Below are 13,816 nucleotides of genomic sequence, written 5' to 3'. Positions count from 1 at the left end.
CCAGTCATTATCAAGCAGTGCATAAATAAAAAGATTTGAGGGAAAAAAGTAAGATTTCTTTAAAGTAAACTTGCAATGAGATTTTTTTCAAATACATCTTCAAAAATGTTATAAAGTTTTTAAAATTGAGATTGTGTGTGTGTGTGTTCGTATTTAATTTCATGTTATGTAGACAAGCTCCATACACATTTTCTGCTTAGTATTTAAAAGAATATTATAAAAATTGTCAGGCCTAAAAAAATGGTATGTGAAGAATGAAACAGATATGTGTGTGTCCACTGGCTAGGTCTTACAAAATCAAACATTACTAGTGCAGGTGTCCCTCTCAACTCCCTCCCCCAACCCCTCCACTCCCTAACTGCAGCACCTGCCCACTTCCTCAGAGGTGACCACAGTGCTGGATGGTGAACTTATCAGTCCTTTGTTTTTCTCTGTTTTTACTGCACGTGTATGGAAGGATCTCTAAACAAGACTTAGCATTATTTTGCTTTTTAAACTTATTTAAATAGCATCACACTGTATATAAACTTTGTGAGTTCTTTTGAAAGTTACTTATTTTTGCTCAACATAACCTTTATGGGCTTCTAGTCCTCAATTTTATTTTGTGAACATATGTAGTTCCTACTCATTCATTTTTAGTATCATATAGTATTACATTCTTTTTTTTTTTTTCAACGTTTATTTATTTTTGGGAGAGAGAGAGACAGAGCATGAACGGGGGAGGGTCCGAGAGAGAGGGAGACACAGAATCTGAAACAGGCTCCAGGCTCTGAGCCATCATCAGCCCAGAGCCCGACGCGGGGCTCGAACTCCTCGACCGCGAGATCGTGACCTGGCTGAAGTCGGAGGCTTAACCGACTGCGCCACCCAGGCGCCCCATATAGTATTACATTCAATGGCTACACCACAATTTGCTTATATACATTATCTAGTGATGGGCAGTTCATTTTTTACCAAGTTTTCACTCTTACTTTGCTCTGAATTTTTTTGTATGTGTATACTTGAATGCAGAGAAGTGTAATTCCCTGTGGTGTGTGTATCCAGAAGTGGGTTGCACCTTCAACTGTTTTAGGAATGTCCAAAGTCTACAAAGTGGATAAACCATTTTACACTCCAAAATTCAGTATAAATGTATCAAATCAATATGTTGTACCCTTTAAACTTATATAATGTGATAGGTCAATTATACCTTAGTTTAAAAGAAGGAGGCAAAAAATAATACAGTATTGGTGTTTGCTTGGTATATCCATTTTTTTTAATTTCAAACAGTCTATATCCTTAGATATGAGGAATGTCTCCATAAATAGCATCCAACTGGATTTTTTTTCAAACCATACTTGTATCACTTTTGTTAAGATAACAAGTTTTGCTTCTTAATCTTCATTAATATGTATTATCATTTATTATTATAATTACCATTATTATATATAATTAATGTATCTATATATTAATATTTGTTATTAATCATGTATTTGAATATATTTCTTTGTTTTAAATATATCTGAATATATTTCTAACATTTTATTTTGTGCATTGATTTTATCTTGCTTGTTTTCAAAGTTCTTTTCCCCTTATAATTTCTTGTACGTTTTAGATTGATAATTTTCCCCCTGTATTATCACAGAAGTTATGAATACTATTTCTATCCTCTTAGTGGTTATCCTTAACAGTTCTACCATGTACATTGAACACAGCTTAAAGATGATCTATGTTTTCCCTTCTACTGAATAACAAGTCCTGTAGAATGCTCCTGTCTTAGAGGTTATGTGTAATAGTGTTTTATTTGTATCTTTATTTTTAATGCCCAATATGGAATCATTATTACTTTACACAATCAGTATGGTTTAGTTTCACACATGCTTAAAAATTTCTTTACTTTTCATGTTTTCTTGCCTATCTGACCTTCACAGGATCTGATGATGGTAAATTCCATTTTTATTTGATTGAAAATGACTTTATTTCTTATTTGTTATTGAAAGTCAACAAATCCAACTATATGTATAACAGACCCTATTTCTCATGTCTCTTAACCTCCCTTTACCATTTCTATTGTTTTGTATTGTACTGTATGCAAGTTCTTTAGAATCAGTTGATCAATTATCTTCAGGTATGAATAAATTGTTAATAGAATCATTTGATTTTTAATTTGTATTATATTTTAATTTTTTTAAAGTTTTTATTTGGTTCTTTTCAATTATGCTTAATTGTGGATAAAATCTTTTTTACTCATGTTCTTATGTGTATTTAAAAAAATATTCTAGGCATTTATATAATTTACTTCATCTGATAAGTCATTATCTTAAGCTTTTTGGATATCTAATTCTGCTATTTGTGGTTTCTCCTGTCTCCTGTTCATGGCTCTTGTTTCCTTGGGTGTTTCTGGAATTTGGAATCACAGGCTCATGTTTGGTGGTCTTTATCTGTTAAAATGCTGTGACCCCTAAGTTGAGGGTAAGTCCCTTCAGACAGCACTGTGTTTGCTTCTGCCAGGCATTCTGGGATGCTATCAATCAAAGACCATTTTAAGTTTATTTCTTGCCTTAGGGTTTTCTGGTCAGGGAAGTATTTTAAGTCTGAACTCTAAACACACTTGAGGCAAAGACTGTGGTTATAAACTCTAAGGAGAACTCTTTTCTCTAGCCAGCAATTACTGAGACAGTTAAATGTCCCAAGCACCTCTGTTTGCCAAAGGTAGATGATTTCCAGTCCCTGACTTCATTTTGAGTGTGGTTTTTCTAGGGTCTCAGCACTGTGGTGGGATGTGGTTCCATCTTGCCCCTATAATCTAAGCCCAGACCTTGCCTCCCTTTCCATCACCATTCAAAACCAAAGCTTGAATTTACAGATACTGACAAACACCTTGTAAGGTGCTACATTCTCAATGTGATCATTCTGGCACTCAGCTTCAGTTTTGTTTGTTGGATTCTGGGGATTACTGTTACCTTTTTCTTTTTTAAGTTCAGGTATTTGCTATTTGCTTTACTATATCCAGCATGGATAGAGTTTTGTATAAGGTCTCTGTGTTTTATTTTTTATTTTTTAAGTTTTATTTATTTATTTATTTTGAGAGAGAGAGAGAGAGCATGTGTCTGCGTGAGCAGAGGAGGGGCAGAAAGAGGGAGAGAGAGGGAATCCCAAGCAGGCTCTTCACTGTCAGCGCAGAGCTCAATGCGGGGCTCAAATCCACAAACTGTGAGATCATGACCTGGGCCAAAACCAAGAGCCAGACACTTAACCGACTGGACCACAAAGCCCCCCAACTTTCTTAAAGTTTTATTTATTTATTTTGGGGGGGAACTCTGTATTTTAAATGACTGTTCAAAGTTAACAGAAAAAAATGCATTTTCTTGGCAGTCCAAAAAATATATTTCTTTCATTTAGTCTAGATCAACACAATCTCTTTTCACATATTGCATAACCTTTGGTGCCTATTATTTCTTCAAATATTGACCAGTTTAAAAAAAAAACCACACACACAACTTGAAAATGTAGTTGTTAAGTATTTAAATTAGAAATTTCTTAGGGTTGCTGGGACTTTTATTATATCTAAATGTTTTACTTACCTAATATTTTAAAAACATATAAGGAGATACCCATATGATGTATATGAGAAGAAAAACAGGAAAGCTTTTCGCTCTACAATTTATCTAGAAAACAAGATCTTATGAAGAAGTGAGAGGCACATCACTGCAGCGGCTGCAACGACAGGTGAGTGTCTGGCAGAGAACAACCCAAGACCAATTATCTGGATGACGTCCTAAGAGGGTAATAGGAGGTTTCCGGGAAGAAAAGCCGTGAAAAACAACGTCTCAGCATCATTGATTAAGAACATCCTTCTCACTCATTCCCAAATCTCCTCTCAGGAAGTACTTAACTGTCTAGGTGAGTACCCTGCAGTGCCCCACGGATACTGAGAAAGGTTCTGAGCCAGTGTATGGAGATTCTAGTGAAGCGCTCTTGCGGTTATCATGCGAGTTTTCAAAAAACCCAAATGTGTGTTATGCATTGCCTTGCAGTGAATAAATAATGTTTTACACACACACGTATATCCACCCACTCATATACTGGCATTTTTCAATGGTTTATTAACACTATTGGTGATTATTTCAATACCCTTTATTTACAAATGTCACAGAAATTGTATTACCTTCACCTATGTGTTTTCTCCCATAAAAGACGCTGAAAGTACAATAACTATCACGTGTTTCTGTGCGTGTGTTGGCAGGAAAGCTGGGGCTGAAACTTATAATGTTAGAGAGGTTCCTCCAATTCAAACAATTTGACAATTACAGTTGGAGGAGGGACCCATTTAATGAAGCAGTTCTGCATCTGCCTGGACTCCCTCTTTTCTACCAAGAACCGTTTGAAGCTAAGGATTCCCCGGGGTTTTGTCCTAAGATTATTAGCTCACAAAGGCTCTACAATTACACTTCAATGTCGGTCTAGAAAGAAAGGTTCTCCGGGGTGCCTGGGTGGCGCAGTCGGTTAAGCGTCCGACTTCAGCCAGGTCACGATCTCGCGGTCCGTGAGTTCGAGCCCCGCGTCGGGCTCTGGGCTGATGGCTCAGAGCCTGGAGCCTGTTTCCGATTCTGTGACTCCCTCTCTCTCTGCCCCTCCCCCGTTCATGCTCTGTCTCTCTCTGTCCCAAAAATAAATAAACGTTGAAAAAAAAATTTTTTTAAAAAAAAGAAAGAAAGGTTCTCCGAGTCCTTAGGCCACAGCAAAGTATAATAATAAGAAGCCCTGTTTGCCCTTCATATGTCTGTCCATTTCTTCTATCCCTGTATCTTAAACAATATCCAATTTTCCTGAAGATGTTGCAGGGAGGGTTATAATTCCTGACAGATTTGGTCAAAACGTCTTACAGGGCTCCTTGGAAAGACTTTAATGCCCACCCTTGAAAAGATCCCACTCTACAGTGAATGGTTCCAAAGTGTTAGGAAATTCCTGCTCCAGTAAACAGCTTTTATACCAGAGGCAGAGCCAGAAGGTCAGAGATCACTCACCTCAGATTTAAGAAAACCAAATGAACTGAAACAGAAAGAAAAAAGTGCATTTTCTTTTTCAGAAAAAAAAAAAAAAATTCCTTTTCCCCCTTTCTTACTAATTTCTTCCCAACTAATCCTAATCAGTCACGTGAAAGAAATACCACCTCTCACATGGTAACCATAGTTGGGCACAGAGAGTAAGCTGAGTGGTACAAAGATACCTATACCTGTTCCCCCTCTCTTTTTCTCTGAAAACCGTGAAGAACATCATATAGCCTCTAGAGCTTTCCTAAGTATGCCTAGTCCTAAATTCCCAGTCCAGAAGAATCCATGCTTGGAAGTAAGAGAACTTCAATTTCTAATTGCGGCTGCCTGCCCTTACCATAGCTTCTTTGAGGATGACAATAGTTAGGGAATTACATAGTGACTGACACAGCAAGAGACCATGTGACACAGAAAACTTAGGGAATCTCTGAGTTATTGTCAGGGTAGGCAGCAGAGCTGGGGCTGAACTCTCTGCTACATCCCCAAGTATACACTGGAAAGCAACCTGCAGGCTGGTGTGGCTGAACAGTTCAAGCTAGTTTGGATGCCACTGGACTTCCAAAGGTCGCAACACTCCTCCCCCACGAAGAACTCATATACTATCACCACTTAACATTACTCATATCAAAGCTCCATTACTTCTCTTCCTCTATCTTTTCCTCCATTTCAAAATCTTTAATATGGGCACAAAATCGGATTCAGTAAAGTATTACAGAAATTGTAGCACTGTTTCAGAGTGGAATATATAGTATAAATTACACATTTGAAGTCATTAGCTGGGTTTAACTGAAGACAGAGTGATTAGGCCCTTGATTAGTTCTGTTTCTCAATGATTACACAGTTTAACTGACAAATAGCTTGTCCTTTGTCATCGTAACTGGGGAATCGTTACTAAATGGAGGCAATCTATTTGTCAGTTAAACTGTGTAATCTGTCAAAAGTAGAATTAATCAGTAGTCTAATCAGTCCACCTTAATCAAACAGCATTTGGCAGAATTCATTCAGAAGGTAGGATTTATAGAGTTCTACACCCTGCACCTTGTTATGTAGCTAATAAAAAGTCCTATTTTTGTGCTGTTAATGCCTATCTATCTATCTATCTATCTATCTATCTAAAACTTCAGAAGTTGTATTTTTTTCCAACAAGAACTGAGTTAAAAAAGTTAAAAATCATTTTAGAAACAAAGTCACATTTAAAAAAAATCTTGGAGGTATCTCCAAATTTCTCTAAATGGAAATTTGTTGGAGGTTTCCTCTTAGTTTAGCCAAGGATTGCTTGCCAGGAGGTAAAGAGTCATGCCCTCCACTACACAGACTAGCAAAGACAAGGATGGATGGTGGGCAGATTACCTGCATGCCACAGGTACACATTCTGAATATTACCCATGGTTGTTTTTATGTCAGGCCCAATCAAAGAGAAATAGAAAATATAGCAAATGAGCTTTTTCCTTTGTAGTCAGAGGCCAAGGTATATGGTGTAAGGAAGTCATAGAACGATGGTTCATAAATGTTCTCTCATGACAGTGGTAGCCTGACTCCAATAAAATTGAGAAGTAAAAATGAGTAAGCAATTATAAGAAAACAGGCAGACTAGTGAGGATGGTGAGGAGTATCAGAGCCTATAGTATTGTGAACATATATAAACACAGTTGCCTTATGACAGGGTTCAACCTGTAAGCAAAAAACATCGGCTCCTTGGTTGTTATACAGTGTGTGAAGACACTTGATGGACAAACCTTTCCTCTACTTGTCTTGCTCAAAGCTGTAACAAGGCCAGAGTGTCCGTGCTGTTAATGAAATAACTTCCATGTGAGCAACTTGGACACCAAATACAATGTGAGAGAAGAAACTCACTGAAGAGGAATCAGATGTGGAAATAAGTCTCGTTCTCTCTCTCTCTCTCTCTCTCTTTCACACACACACACACACACACACACACACACACACACAAAGTGTGTTAGGATATAAAATTTATCTTTTGTTCCAAATGAATTTCACTGGATTACTTTTTCTAGAGTAGATATTTCTAGCTATTAATATTTATCCTATTAAAGTTCAGAAAAATGACTTTTGTCAGATGATAATTTCCTATTTCTAAGTTTAAAAGAAAATCCTAAAAACCTCACAAAACAGATTCGATGTGAATTTCTTAAATACGAAATTTCTAAATAAACAGAAATTTCGTATATTTCTAGTTTCCCATTTTCTCAGTTACTGCAGCAGTGGTTGAGTTTCTACTCTGGCAGAGATGAAATGGGCAACTTGTGGCTAAATATAAAAGCATCATATATTTTTTTATGTTTATTTTTGAGAGAGCAAGAGAGACGGAGGCAGAGTGTGAGTGGAGGAGGGGCAGAGAGAGAGGGAGACACAGATTCTGAAGCGGGCTCCAGGCTCTGAGCTGTCAGCACAGAGCCAGACGCAGCGCTCGAACTCATAAACTGAGAGATCATGACCTGAGCCGAAGTCGGATGCTTAACTGACTAAGCCACTCAGGTACCCCCAAATCATCTTATTTTTAAAGCATTTGGGACAAAGTCATTTAACCCTCAGACTTTTCCATCTGCAAAATGTCTCACTAATCTCCAAAGCAGAATGTGGAGCTTCTTGTGTAAGGAAAGATCACATACAAACAGCCTTGAACTCTTGCCAGGCTGCACCCTGATAAGACCCATTTGCCAGACCTTCCTGAGACAAGGCACAGGCGGCCTAAACCATCCACTGTGGTCTGGCGCAAGGTTTCTCAACCTCAGTATCATTGATATTTAGGGCCAGATAATGCTTTGTTTTAGGAAGCTGTCCTGTGTACCCACTAGATGTCAGTAGCACATACCTCTCCCCTCCAAGTTTATTCCCAAATTGTAATGACTCAAAATATCTCCAGACATTGTCAAACATCCCCTGGGGGTCAAAATCACAGAATTACCATACAGTAAAGTACTTTCCGAACTATCCGCTGTCAAAGACTGTTTTTCCCAGTGTGTTGCTGACCACTACTTTTGTGAAACAGGTTGAAGTTTGAAATTACTTAGATGCACAGCAACGTCAAAAAGCTGCAAAAGTCCTAAGTACTTTGTCACAATTTCTGTACCTATGTCATCACAGACCAGAAACAAAGTGGGCTGGTACTGGTCTTCAAGCCACACTTTGAATAGCACTGGTATAGAATAAAAATATCTTTGATTACAAATGCCCATGATTTAGTTGTATCATCATTTAAGTGAACAAGTTATATAATACATCTTACATAAAGCATAACTACCAACAGAATTACATGTAAACCTTGAATTAAATATCCTTTTAATATTACATATAAAAATTCCAAATTTTTATGGTTGGGGGTAGCAGAAAGGTTATAAATGGAAAAAAATGCATATTTGTTGAAACTGGGTGGGGTTACATGGAGATTTCATTATCCTATTCTCTTTGCTTCTGTGGGCTTAAATTTTTCCTTATAAAAAGTTAAAGGATTTTTTAAAAAATTGTTTTCATTTTATTCTAAAACTTAAAACATCATTCTCCTTCTGCTTCAAGGATCTTGGCCTTGTTTTAGGGAAACGGTTTCTGGTATCGCAAAGGTGGATCCCGTAAACATTAAGTCCTCTCAGAAGTTAGAAATGCCTGCTCAGGGACGACCTGGTGCTAACACTGACTGGTCCCACCGTCAGCCACACAAACTCAGCCTGGTGAGTAGATTCCCCACACTCAGCCTCTTCCCCCTGCAGCCCAGCATGCTCAGGTTGTTCACTCAGATGTGTGTTCAGAGCAGGGGGTCTCTTGTGCTCTCGTATATAATAGGGTCGTTTGTCTGATTGGGTCAACATCATACGTCACGTGGCATTTCGCATGCTAGATCCTCTGAGAATAAATGAGAGCTCCAGGCCGCATCCTGCAGTGGCCCTGACACTGACCAGAGGTCAGGCTTGACGTGTCCCTTCAGGGTGGCAGAAACTATGAAGCTCATGCTGATATTTCCAGATTTTTCCACTGTCCTAGGAGCCAGCTAATTCTCTCGGTAAGACTGGCTCTGTGACCAAAAGATGACTACCCAGTTCTATAAAACATCCGGTTGGCAACAGAGTTGCAGGTAGAATTTAGAGAAGGCTTTGGGAGTGTGGCCCCACGGGCTGCTGTTACACACAGCTGAGGGGACAGATCTATGGCCCACAGTGCGGCATGCCATATATCTAACAGCTCCTCTTAATGGCCCTGTTTCTGAACACGCATGTGCCACCAGCTGCACACAATCAAAATGCACCGAGTTTCCCTCTAACGAGCAGCCTTGCCTAGAAAACTTCTTTTACAGATGTTTATAGCTTTTGTGGCTTTTTATTCACCATCTTATTTTTATAGCTGGTGTGATCTTTCAACATATGACAAAACATACCCATGGCCTAGTAAACAATGCACCTAAAAATTATAACTCTTAGGGAAGCTTACAGAAAGCTAGGAGAATATTTAAAGCAGGTTTCTACATAACACATCCGTAATTGGTTTTGCATTGTGGCTAATGGAAAACACACTTTCTAAAAACTAGGAAAATGAATTGCACAATTCACATATAGAAAACTAAAAATAAGCGCAGTAAACAGAATATAATTCTTATATTAAACTGTTGTATACAAACTTTAAATAGAAACAAGAAGGCACTCCGTCCCTTTTTAATCCACTCTTGAAGCCCAAAGAATGATGTGTGTAAATGAAATGGCTAGAATAAAGTCTGGTCACTTGCAGAGAGGGGATAGAAGAGGTTTTCTGGCATAAAGCGAGCAAAGAATTATCCGAACCAGCTCAAAAACCTTGTTTCCCTGGGGCTACATAGGTGACTGGGACCGGGACTCATCTGGAATGGTGAGGCAAACTGACCTGACTACACTTTTCCCTTATATTCTCCCAGTCTCTAACCTATGGATTGCATTCCTGCCTGCACTGAATCACCGAGGGAATCTTTTTTTAAAAATATCAATACCTGGGCTCCATTCTAAGAGAGCCTGATTTAGCTGGTCTGGGTGTGGCCAGGCACTGGCATTTTTTAAAGCTCGCAAGGTGCTTGTAATGTGCAACCCAGAAGTGAGAACTTCTAACCTGGTCCATCATCTTCTCGAGTAATAACTGTACTACTACTAATAAATATAACAACAGCAACAATAACTTTTTTTTTTTGAGAGAGAGAGTGAGAGAGAGAGAGTGAGTGGGGGACATGGGCAGAGGAAGAGAGAGAGACTCTCAAGCAGGCTCCATGTTCAGTGGGGAGCCCAAAGTAGGGCTGGATCCCACGACCCTGGGATCATGAGCTTTGCCAAAATCAAGAGTCACACACTCAACCAACTAAGCCACTCAGGTGCCACATAGCTTCTATTTCTCCTCCTCTTCCTATGATTCTCTCCTACCAAGGCACTATTATGCGTGTTAACAGAATGTCTAGTTCATGTTGGCTGGTAAAGTGCTAGAAACTTTTAAGGATTTTTTTTTCCATTTCATTGTTAATTTGGAATGGTTATTCTCTCTTGCAGGTGAAGCTGTATTAGTTTTAAAACATGACCAAGGTTACACCATAGGGTAGAGAGGACACAACTCAAAATACGGCAAGCTTACTTCACAGCCAGTGTCTGTAGTGACCTTGTGTTGTGGCTTCCTAACCACCCGAACCCCTTCCGCCTGGTCAAACACAGTGGAAGAGACTACCTGGTCCAGCCAAGAGACAGACTGTTGATTAGGCTAAGCTGCTTGCACATGAAATCACCTGGCAGCTTCAAAAAATGCTGATGCCTGTGACCCAACCCCAGAGAGTGTGATTTCATTGCTCTGGGGTGAGGCCTGAGATTTGGCATTTTTAAAAGACTGTAGGTGATTCTAACATGGACACACATTTGAGAACCACTGGGCTAAGCCAATCATGGCAATTCCACTTCCTTTTCAGTGATGGGCTTAGATGTCACATGTCACATGACTGTGGTTATTAAGCAGAGTAAGGTCTGTGGGGAATTCTGAGAAAGGCTTTTCCTGACTGTCAAGGCCGACATGTACAGAGGTGATGCCTGGGTTGCTGCAGGCAGCATGTGAGGAGTTGTGGTAGCATGTGAGGAGTTGACCGAGGAAAGCAAGAGAGATGAGAGGAACCACTCAGAGGAGCCACTGAAGACCTTGTGGAGCCATTGCATTGACCAACCAGGAGACATCCCTACCTCTGAATTCTTGTTATGTGACTTAATGAATATCTTTATCATTTAAGGTCCTTTCAGGGGGGCTTCTGATTACAAAGGAATGGAAGTATTCTACTGTCTTTACCTTCCCAATCATCGCACCATATTCCACCGACCCTATGCTAGTGACAGAGAATACTTCTAGCAGATTGAAGCATAATGCTACAACAATAAGTCAAAAACTCAAAGTCAGTGGCTGGCTATTAAAAATGACGAGGTACACAACATCCCAGTCTAAGAGCCTCAGCTCTAAAAATGGAGTGAGTGTTCTTTTGGACAGCAGCATTTTTCTTATACATATGAAGAAAGTTAGAAAGGAGCTGAAAATAGGGGCGCCTGGGTGGTTCAGTCGGTTAAGCGTCTGACTTCGGCTCAGGTCATGATCTCATGGGTTCGAGTCCCACCTCAGGGTCTGTGCTGACAGCTCAGAGCCTGCAGCCTGCTTCAGATTCTGTGTCTCCCTCTCTGTCTGCCCCTCCCCCACTCATGCTCTGTCTGTCTCTCTCAAAAATAAACATTAAAAAAATTTTTTTAAATAAAAGAAAGGAGCTGAAAATATATTTGCTGATAAGAATTCTGAGAACAATGTGAGAGTTGTGCATTGTAAAGAATGTTCTTTGTAATCCTTGAAAGAAAAGGAATGCTGGTTAAGTGAAAGTGCATTATTATTTAAATTATCAAAAGGGAAACTACTTCTTTGCCTGCATAATGACAAATTGTTTAGATTTTTTTCCTCAAAAATCTTACAAAAGAAGACTAATCGTATAAAGAGGACATTTTTTCATAATAAGGAAAAAGTGATTCTCACCAACTTACAAGATTATAAATCAAACTTTGAAACAGAAATTCAAATTGTAACAAAAATATGAGGAAATGTAAGGGAAAAAAGTAGAAGGGAGTAGAAGGGAAATAAATATGATAAAAAATATAAAGGATATATGGAAAAGATAAATGTGTGCATACATATATACATAAAGATAGATATAGATATAGATACAGATATAGATAGTGTCAAAAAAATTGAGTTTCACTTAACAATCAGAAATGAGGCCAATCATGGAAACAAACTGTTGGAGCTGTGAGAACACAGAACACTAATGTGACTGACTTATTCTTTTGTCACATACTGTCTTCAACATTTCTGTTTGTTGTATACTAAAAATTTGCTAATGAAAATCAAAGTAGGTCTTGTAAGTTTAAAGCAGCCTCAATTTTTGTGCATGTTCTAAGTTGTTTTATCTACCTAAGGAATATTTCTGCAAAAATTAGTCTCAAGACACGGTAATGCACCACCAAAAACAAACTTAGGAAGAAAAATATTAACTACTTCCTCTAAAAAGGTACTTTTCTATATGTGAATTAGTCAAGCTTACTTATCAGTTAATTTCAACGTTTCAAGTTCTATTTACAAGTGATCTGACAGCAGTCAAGATAATCCCCGTGATTAGACGATGGCGTAATTAAGGGTAAATTCATCAGCAGAAGTCTCCATTGTGTATTGAGCCAGACACCTTGTGGAAGACATGAGGTTTGAGACATGGTCCTTATCCTCAAGAAGAATCCAACAAATTTGAAAAAAAAGACAGGGTAGATGGAGTAGATGGAGTTGAGATTTACTTGTCCATCAACCTTCAGTTTGTGTGGCTACACAATATGAAATACAATATGCAGCACATACCAATATCCCTGTCAATTTAGGGGTCATAATACAGTGGCACACGTTACAAAGAATAATATGAAATGAGAACACAATGCATTTAAGAAGCAGATTCAATCAATCCACAGAGAACTGATTTAATTCAACTTGCCTACTTCCAAAAATAACAAGCATGCTTTCTGACATATGTGATGGTGGCAAGTGTAATCCATCTTTGAATAAAACTATAAGGTTTATTCAGAGGTCTGTAGGAGAAAGGAATTATGTAAATGCAAAGCCTTAGAAAAGGGATATCTAATTCTGAAGAAATAACATACTTATCCCATTACATAACTTTGAAAATAATAAGCAGAAAGGTGCTATCACACATGCAACTAATTCCCCCATGGCCAACAGAGCATTCATTTTAGCCAAGTTCATGTCAACAAGTGAAACACAACCATCAAGGCACAGGCAGAAGTCAGAGGAAATCATATCATCAATATAAATTACATCTCTGACTCAACACACTCCACAGATGGCAACAAGCTAGAAGCATAGACCTGCCCCCTTCAAACCTCAAAAATGCTGAAAAAAACCAGCCTGTCTATTTGCACAGGTGAGGATTCCACAGTTGTCCTGGCAGAGACCTTGCTAGATTTGAATGCGCTCAAGTCATACAATGTTTTCACAAAAAGTTAGCTTAAAAATTGAAGGAAAGAAGGAAAGAAAGAAAGAGAGAGAAAGGAAGGAAGGAAGGAAGGAAGGAAGGAAGGAAGGAAGGAAAAGAAAGAAAGAAAGAAAGAAAGAAAGAAAGAAAGAAAGAAAGAAAGAAAGAAAGAAAGAAAAGGAAGGAGAGAGAGAGAGAGAGAGAAAGAAAGAAAGAAAGAAAGAAAGAAAGAAAGAAAGAAAGAAAGAAAGAAAGAAAGAAAGAAAGAAAGAAA

The 13,816-nt window shown here is 38.5% G+C and overlaps 1 protein-coding gene across 2 annotated transcripts in view; it reads right to left on the bottom strand.

Moving 5' to 3' along the window:
* Positions 1–13,816, bottom strand: part of PRDM5 (PR/SET domain 5) — a 209,456-nt gene that overhangs the window by 13,229 nt on the left and 182,411 nt on the right. The gene's annotated exons all lie outside the window — the stretch shown is intronic.

This window comes from Prionailurus bengalensis, chromosome B1, assembly GCF_016509475.1.
Source record: "Prionailurus bengalensis isolate Pbe53 chromosome B1, Fcat_Pben_1.1_paternal_pri, whole genome shotgun sequence".
In the NCBI taxonomy this organism is placed as follows: Eukaryota; Metazoa; Chordata; class Mammalia; order Carnivora; family Felidae; genus Prionailurus; species Prionailurus bengalensis.
Note: the sequence above shows the minus strand (reverse complement) of the source record. Positions and strands in the feature narration are given on the sequence as shown.